The 8,728-nt window shown below is 39.9% G+C and overlaps 1 protein-coding gene across 1 annotated transcript in view; it reads right to left on the minus strand.

Moving 5' to 3' along the window:
- LOC117502538 (exostosin-1) overlaps nt 1-8,728 on the minus strand; it is an 851,279-nt gene that overhangs the window by 366,607 nt on the left and 475,944 nt on the right. The window lies entirely within an intron of this gene.

Consider the following 8,728-nt stretch of genomic DNA (forward strand, 5'->3'; position numbering starts at 1 on the left):
CAGAATCATTCTTACCCACAAAGTGAGATCGTTCATGGAATCCCAGACGAGGGAGATTGACAGTCATCTTGTGTTTCTTCCACTTTCTAATAAATAATCATAACAGTTGTTGTCTTCTACCAAGCTGCTTGCCTGTTGTCCTGTAGTCCATCCCAGCCTTGTGCAGGTCTACAGTTTTGTCCCTGGGGCCCTTAGACAGCTCTTTGGTCTTGGTGGACAGGTTGGAGTGTGATTGAGTGTGTGAACAGGTGTCTTTTATACAGGTAACAAGTTCAAACAGGTGCAGTTAATGCAGGTAAAGAGTGCAGAATAAGAGGGCTTCTTAAAGAAAAATTAACAGGTCTGTGTGAGCCAGAATTCTTGCTGGTTGGTAGGTGTTCAAATACTTTTGCAGCAGTAACATAAATGATTGAAAAAATCATACATTGTGATTTCCGTTTTTTTTTTTGTTTTTTTTTTGACATTCAGATTGCCAGCTGAGTGATCACATGATCAGATGGATGGTTTCACATCTTAACACATTGTGTTCACTGACTCACACTGTCAGTTCCAGCTAAAGTGAGTCGCTGGCCAGCGATCAGCGGAAACACCCCCTGTGTCCACAGCGCTATGAGGAAGCGATCACAAGTGACTGAGTTCACACCTTTCCCCTTATTGTATGTATGTTTTATTTATTTTCCACTCTTTCTATCTGTCATGTGGACTACAATTTACGTGGTGGAAGGATCATTAGCCTGGACAACTGGCTGATAGCACAGTTCACATCATGCCATGCGAGCTCAGACATTGTTGGGTGGTCCTCATCTGATCTTGTCTGTACGTAATTATCAGCACGTCATGAGAACATAAGAGCATGCCCACATGTACATTGTGTGGAGTGTTGTTCGTGTTGTTCATGGCATGATTTGTGTTCTCTGGGTGAGTTGTGAGTACACAGCAGTCAGCTGTTCCAGCTGGACATTACAGCCATCCAGATGTGCACTGTGCTGGACAGTGATCACTTTGTATGTCACGTGACATAGATTATTTATCCCATTTGTGTTGAAATACAATATGCGTGCAAATATGTTTCTATTTACCGTGCAAATTTGGTTCCATACATTTTGTACCTTTGTATGCTGTGAACCCGTCCCACACACAAAGTAGTTGGGGCGTTTAGGTACACATGGTGTAGTTTGTTTTGCTGATGGACTATGATTTAAATGAGCTAATTGACAGTGCTAATTCTTCTAACACAAACACAAATAAACTCTGCAATTAGCCATCTGGAGACATTAAGAGCTGTTTGGATGAAAACCTGGTCAGATTTCTGATGTGATTTTTCACTGGACTGGCAAAGTACACAAAGTTTTTTCATTTTTTTCGTTTTTTTTTTGGAAGTATCATGGACTACATCATTATAATTATTTTTGAACTAGCATCATCAAAGGCTCAGCCATTCACAAGCAAAGATGTGGTGAGGATCACCACTTGGTGAACAACTGCATGAAAAAATACTCGAACAGTTTAAGAACAATGTTTCTCAATGTTCAATGGCAAGAAATTTAGGGATTCCATCATCTGCAGTCCATAATATAATCAGAACATTCAGAGAATCTGGAGAACTTTCTACACGTAAGCGGCAAGGCCGAAAACTAAACCTGAATGCCCGTGACCTTAAGTGAATTCCGGTGCTATTTCTTCTAAAAACACACACACACACCACACACACACACACACACACCCACACACAACACACACACACACACACAACACACCACACACACACACACACACACATGATGCAATAAGCCATCTGTAGGCATGAAGAGCTGTTCAGATGAAAACCTGGTCAGATTTCTGAAGCGATTTTTCAGTGGACTGGGGAAGTACACAACGTTGTTATTATTTTATTTTGGAAGTATCACAGACTATCATTATAATTATTTTTGAACTATCTAACTGTTTTTGCAATCAATGTTGGACTCCTATTTAATGTCCGTGTTGGACTGTTGATGTCAAAGCACTCGTGATGAACACCAGAATGTAAGTCCTTTTTCTCTTATTTATAAACTAATATAATGTCAAATGACAAGGATCTATTTTACATGTTATATGAAACAAATAATAAATGTTTTACATTCTTTCAATGGAACGAATATTTAATTCGGTCAAATCTGGAACATATCATTCAACTTTGCTTTGCCTCGTTGAATGGAACATTCCATTTTCACCTTAGGGAATATTCATACCATTGAACTCATAAACAAAACACATCATACAAGAAGGAAGCATCATAAACTCAAGGACTTGGACCTTCACCCCTTTTCTCTCTCTTCTAAGTCCCTGTTAGTAAATGATATCATAATTGATCAACATATTGATTTATTCTGCCTTACAGAAACCTGGTTACAGCAGGATGAATATGTTAGTTTAAATGAGTCAACACCCCCGAGTCACACAAACTGTCAGAATGCTCATAGCACGGGCTGAGGGGGAGGATTAGCAGCAATCTTCCACTCCAGCTTATTAATTAATCAAAAACCCGGACAGAGCTTTAATTCATTTGAAAGCTTGACTCTTACTCTTGTCCATCCAAACTGGAAGTCTCAAAATCCAGTTTTATTTGTTGTTATCTATCATCCACCTGGTCGTTACTGTGAGTTTCTCTTTGAATTTTCAGACCTTTAGTCTGACTTAGTGCTTAGCTCAGATAAGATAATTATAGTGGGCGATTTTAACATCCACACAGATGCTGAGAATGACAGCCTCAACACTGCATTTAATTATTATTAGACTCAACTGGCTTCGCTCAAAATGTAAATGAGTCCACCCACCACTTTAACCATACTTTAGATCTTGTTCTGATTATGGTATGGAAATTGAAGACTTAACAGTATTCTCTGAAAACCACCTTCTGTCTGATCATTTCTTAATAACATTTACATTTACTTTAATGGACTACCCAGTAGTGGGGAATAAGTTTCATTACAGAAGTCTTTCAGAAAGAGCTGTAACTAGGTTTAAGGATATGATTCCTTCTTTGTTATGTTCTCCAAAACCATATACAACACAGTGCAGAGTACCTACCTAAATTCTGTGAGTGAGACAGATTATCTATTCATAGTTTTACATCCTCATTGAGCACAACTTTGGATGTTGTAGCTCCTCTGAAAAAGAGAGCCTTAAATCAGAAGTGCCTGACTCCGTGGTATAACTCACAAACTCGCAGCTTAAAGCAGATAACCCGTAAGGTGGAGAGGAAATGGTGTCTCACTAATTAGAAGATCTTCACTTAGCTCTATAAAAAAGCCCTCCGTAAAGCTAGGACATCTTACTATTAGTCACTAATTGAAGAAAATAAGAACAACCCCAGGTTTCTTTTCAGCACTGTAGCCAGGCTGACAAAGAGTCAGAGCTCTATTGAGCCGAGTATTCCTTTAACTTTAACTAGTAATGACTTCATGACTTTCTTTGCTAATAAAATTTTAACTATTAGAGAAAAAAATTACTCATAACCATCCCAGAGACGTATCGTTAACTTTGGCTGCTTTCAGTAATGCTGGTATTTGGTTAGACTCTTTCTCTCCAATTGTTCTGTCTGAGTTATTTTCATTAGTTACTTCCTCTAAACCATCAACATGTCTATTAGACCCCATTCTTACCAGGCTGAACAAGGAAGCCCTACCATTAATTAATGCTTCGATCTTAAATATGATCAATCTATCTTTATTAGTTGGCTATGTACCACAGGCTTTTAAGGTGGCAGTAATTAAACCATTACTTAAAAAGCCATCACTTGACCCAGCTATCTTAGCTAATTATAGGCCAATCTCCAACCTTCCTTTTCAATCAATCAATCAATTTTATTTATAGCGCCAAATCACAACAAACAGTTGCCCTAAGGCACTTTATATTGTAAGGCAAGGCCATACAATAATTACGTAAAAACCCCAACGGTCAAAACGGCCCCCTGTGAGCAAGCACTTGGCGATAGTGGGAAGGAAAAACTCCCTTTTAACAGGAAGAAACCTCCAGCAGATCCAGGCTCAGGGAGGGGCAGTCTTTTGCTGGGACTGGTTGGGGCTGAGGGAGAGAACCAGGAAAAAGACATGCTGTGGAGGGGAGTAGAGATCAATCACTAATGATTAAATGCAGAGTGGTGCATACAGAGCAAAAAGAGAAAGAAACACTCAGTGCATCATGGGAACCCCCCAACAGTCTAAGTCTATAGCAGCATAACTAAGGGATGGTTCAGGGTCACCTGATCCAGCCCTAACTATAAGCTTTAGCAAAAAGGAAAGTTTTAAGCCTAATCTTAAAAGTAGAGAGGGTGTCTGTCTCCCTGATCCGAATTGGGAGCTGGTTCCACAGGAGAGGAGCCTGAAAGCTGAAGGCTCTGCCTCCCATTTTACTCTTACAAACCCTAGGAACTACAAGTAAGCCTGCAGTCTGAGAGCGAAGTGCTCTATTGGGGTGATATGGTACTATGAGGTCCCTAAGATAAGATGGGACCTGATTATTCAAAACCTTAAGTAAGAAGAAGAATTTTAAATTCTATTCTAGAATTAACAGGAAGCCAATGAAGAGAGGCCAATATGGGTGAGATATGCTCTCTCCTTCTAGTCCCCGTTAGTACTCTAGCTGCAGCATTTTGAATTAACTGAAGGCTTTTCAGGGAACTTTTAGGACAACCTGATAATAATGAATTACAATAGTCCAGCCTAGAGGAAATAAATGCATGAATTAGTTTTTCAGCATCACTCTGAGACAAGACCTTTCTAATTTTAGAGATATTGCGTAAATGCAAAAAAGCAGTCCTACATATTTGTTTAATATGCGCATTGAATGACTCCAAGATTTCTCACAGTATTACTAGAGGTCAGGGTAATGCCATCCAGAGTAAGGATCTGTTTAGACACCATGTTTCTAAGATTTGTGGGGCCAAGTACAATAACTTCAGTTTTATCTGAGTTTAAAAGCAGGAAATTAGAGGTCATCCATGTCTTTATGTCTGTAAGACAATCCTGCAGTTTAGCTAATTGGTGGTGTCCTCTGGCTTCATGGATAGATAAAGCTGGGTATCATCTGCGTAACAATGAAAATTTAAGCAATACCGTCTAATAATACTGCCTAAGGGAAGCATGTATAAAGTGAATAAAATTGGTCCTAGCACAGAACCTGTGGAAATCCATAATTAACCTTAGTCTGTGAAGAAGATTCCCCATTTACATGAACAAATTGTAATCTATTAGATAAATATGATTCAAACCAACGCAGCGCAGTGCCTTTAATACCTATGGCATGCTCTAATCTCTGTAATAAAATTTTATGGTCAACAGTATCAAAAGCAGCACTGAGGTCTAACAGAACAAGCACAGAGATGAGTCCACTGTCTGAGGCCATAAGAAGATCATTTGTAACCTTCACTAATGCTGTTTCTGTACTATGATGAATTCTAAAACCTGACTGAAACTCTTCAAATAGACCATTCCTCTGCAGATGATCAGTTAGCTGTTTTACAACTACCCTTTCAAGAATTTTTGAGAGAAAAGGAAGGTTGGAGATTGGCCTATAATTAGCTAAGATAGCTGGGTCAAGTGATGGCTTTTTAAGTAATGGTTTAATTACTGCCACCTTAAAAGCCTGTGGTACATAGCCAACTAATAAAGATAGATTGATCATATTTAAGATCGAAGCATTAAATAATGGTAGGGCTTCCTTGAGCAGCCTGGTAGGAATGGGGTCTAATAGACATGTTGATGGTTTGGATGAAGTAACTAATGAAATAACTCAGACAGAACAATCTGAGAGAAAGAGTCTAACCAAATACCGGCATAACTGAAAGCAGCCAAAGATAACGATACGTCTTTGGGATGGTTATGAGTAATTTTTTCTCTAATAGTTAAAATTTTATTAGCAAAGAAAGTCATGAAGTCATTACTAGTTAAAGTTAAAGGAATACTCAGCTCAATAGAGCTCTGACTCTTTGTCAGCCTGGCTACAGTGCTGAAAAGAAACCTGGGTGCTACGGGGGTGTTGACTCATTTAAACTAACATATTCATCCTGCTGTAACCAGGTTTCTGTAAGGCAGAATAAATCAATATGTTGATCAATTATTATATCATTTACTAAAAGGGACTTAGAAGAGAGAGACCTAATGTTTAATAGACCACATTTAACTGTTTTAGTCTGTGGTGCAGTTGAAGGTGCTATATTATTTTTTCTTTTTGAATTTTTATGCTTAAATAGATTTGCCAATTATCTATGAAGCCCACCTCATTTTTTGGACACCACTCAGACAGCCAGCAATTCAAGGAGAACATGCGGCTAAACATGTCACTCCCGATCCGATTGGGGAGGGGCCCAGAGAAAACTACAGAGTCCGACATTGTTTTTGCAAAGTTACACACCGATTCAATGTTAATTTTAGTGACCTCCGATTGGCGTAACCGGGTGTCATTACTGCCGACGTGAATTACAATCTTACCAAATTTACGCTTAGCCTTTGCCAGCAGTTTCAAATTTCCTTCAATGTCGCCCGCTCTGGCCCCCGGAAGACAATTGACTCTGGTTGCTGGTGTCGCTAACTTCACATTTCTCAAAACAGAGTCGCCAATAACCAGAGTTTGATCCTCGGCGGGTGTGTCGCCGAGTGGGGAAAAACGGTTAGAAATGTGAACGGGTTGGCGGTGTACACGGGGCTTCTGTTTAGGGCTACGCTTCCTCCTCACAGTCACCCAGTCGGCCTGCTTTCCCGAGCAGCCGGGAAAGCAGGCCGATTTTTTTCTCAAAATTCTTGAAAGGGTAGTTGTAAAACAGCTAACTGATCATCTGCAGAGGAATGGTCTATTTGAAGAGTTTCAGTCAGGTTTTAGAATTCATCATAGTACAGAAACAGCATTAGTGAAGGTTACAAATGATCTTCTTATGGCCTCAGACAGTGGACTCATCTCTGTGCTTGTCTGTTAGACCTCAGTGCTGCTTTTGATACTGTTGACCATAAAATTTTATTACAGAGATTAGAGCATGCCATAGGTATTAAAGGCACTGCGCTGCGTGGTTTGAATCATATTATGTAATAGATTATAATTTGTCATGTAAATGGGGAATCTTCTTCACAGACTAAGGTTAATTATGGATTCCACAAGGTTCTGTGCTAGGACCAATTTTATTCACTTTATAGATGCTTCCCTTAGGCAGTATTATTAGACGGCATTGCTTAAATTTCATTGTTACGCAGATGATACCCAGCTTTATCTATCCATGAGCCAGAGGACACACACCAATTAGTAAACTACACAATGTCTTACAGACATAAAGACATGGATGATCCTAATTTTCCTGTGAGAAATCTTGGAGTCATTTTTGATCAGGATATGTCCTTCATGCGATATTAAAAATATGTAGGACTGCTTTTTTGCATTTGCAATATCTCTAAAATTAGAAAGGTCTTGTCTCAGAGTGATGCTGAAAAACTAATTCATGCATTTATTTCCTCTAGGCTGGACTATTGTAATTCATTATTATCAGGTTGTCCTAAAAGTTCCCTGAAAAGCCTTCAGTTAATTCAAAATGTACTGACGGGGACTAGAAGGAGAGAGCATATTCACCCATATTGGCCTCTCTTCATTGGCTTCCTGTTAATTCTGAATAGAATTTAAAATTCTTCTTCTTACTTATAAGGTTTTGAATAATCAGGTCCCATCTTATCTTAGGGACCTCATAGTACCATATCACCCCAATAGAGCACTTCGCTCTCAGACTGCAGGCTTACTTGTAGTTCCTAGGGTTTGTAAGAGTAGAATGGGAGGCAGAGCCTTCAGCTTTCAGGCTCCTCTCCTGTGGAACCAGCTCCCAATTCGGATCAGGGAGACAGACACCCTCTCTACGAGGGTAGGCTGAAAAGTTCTAAGGCTCACCAAGAAGGAGAAATGCCATTTCAATTAAACTTGGCATGCATTAAGTTCAACTCTTCTGATGACTAACTGTGTTTTTTCTTCCAGGTTGTGAGGTAGTTTGTGGTTCATAGCCAAGTTTGAAAGTTTGCGGTAGAGGGAAATGGCAAAAATGGACAAATCTCGCATTGCGGTGTGATTAAGTACCTGCATAAGAAGGGGTTAAAGCCCAAGGACATTCATGCGGATATGGTTGCTCCATATCTACAGTGAGAAGTGGGCAGCTGAATTTAAGAGGGGCAGAGAGAGCCTTGAAGACAACCCAAGGTCTGGGCAGCCTGCAACAGCCACAACCCAGAAAAAACATTGACCTTGTTCATGAAATGGTGATGGACGACAGACGATCAACAATTAATCAGCTAGCAGATGCTGTGGGAATATCCCGTGAGAGAATTGAACACATTCTGCATGAAGAACTTGGAATGTCAAAGATGTCAGCTCAGTGGGTGCCACGTCTTCTGACGCCTGATCAGAAACGCACCAGGCTAGTCATGTCGAAGGCAAACTTGGCACAATTTGAAGAGGATCCAGCCAATTACATGGAACGTTTTCTTACCCAGAATGAGTGTTGGGTTCACCACTTTGAACCAGAGACAAAAAACAATCAATGCAGTGGAAACACCCAAGGTCACCACCTCCAAAGAAGGCCAAGGTTGTTTCGTCTGCGGGGAAGGTCATGGTTTCAGTTTTCTGGGATGCCAAGGGCATTGTGTTCGTGGATTATCTTGAAAAAGGACAAACCATAAATGGACAGTACTATTCTAACCTACTGAGACAGTTACGCGAGGCT

This window comes from Thalassophryne amazonica, chromosome 21 (assembly GCF_902500255.1).
Source record: "Thalassophryne amazonica chromosome 21, fThaAma1.1, whole genome shotgun sequence".
Taxonomy (NCBI): Eukaryota; Metazoa; Chordata; class Actinopteri; order Batrachoidiformes; family Batrachoididae; genus Thalassophryne; species Thalassophryne amazonica.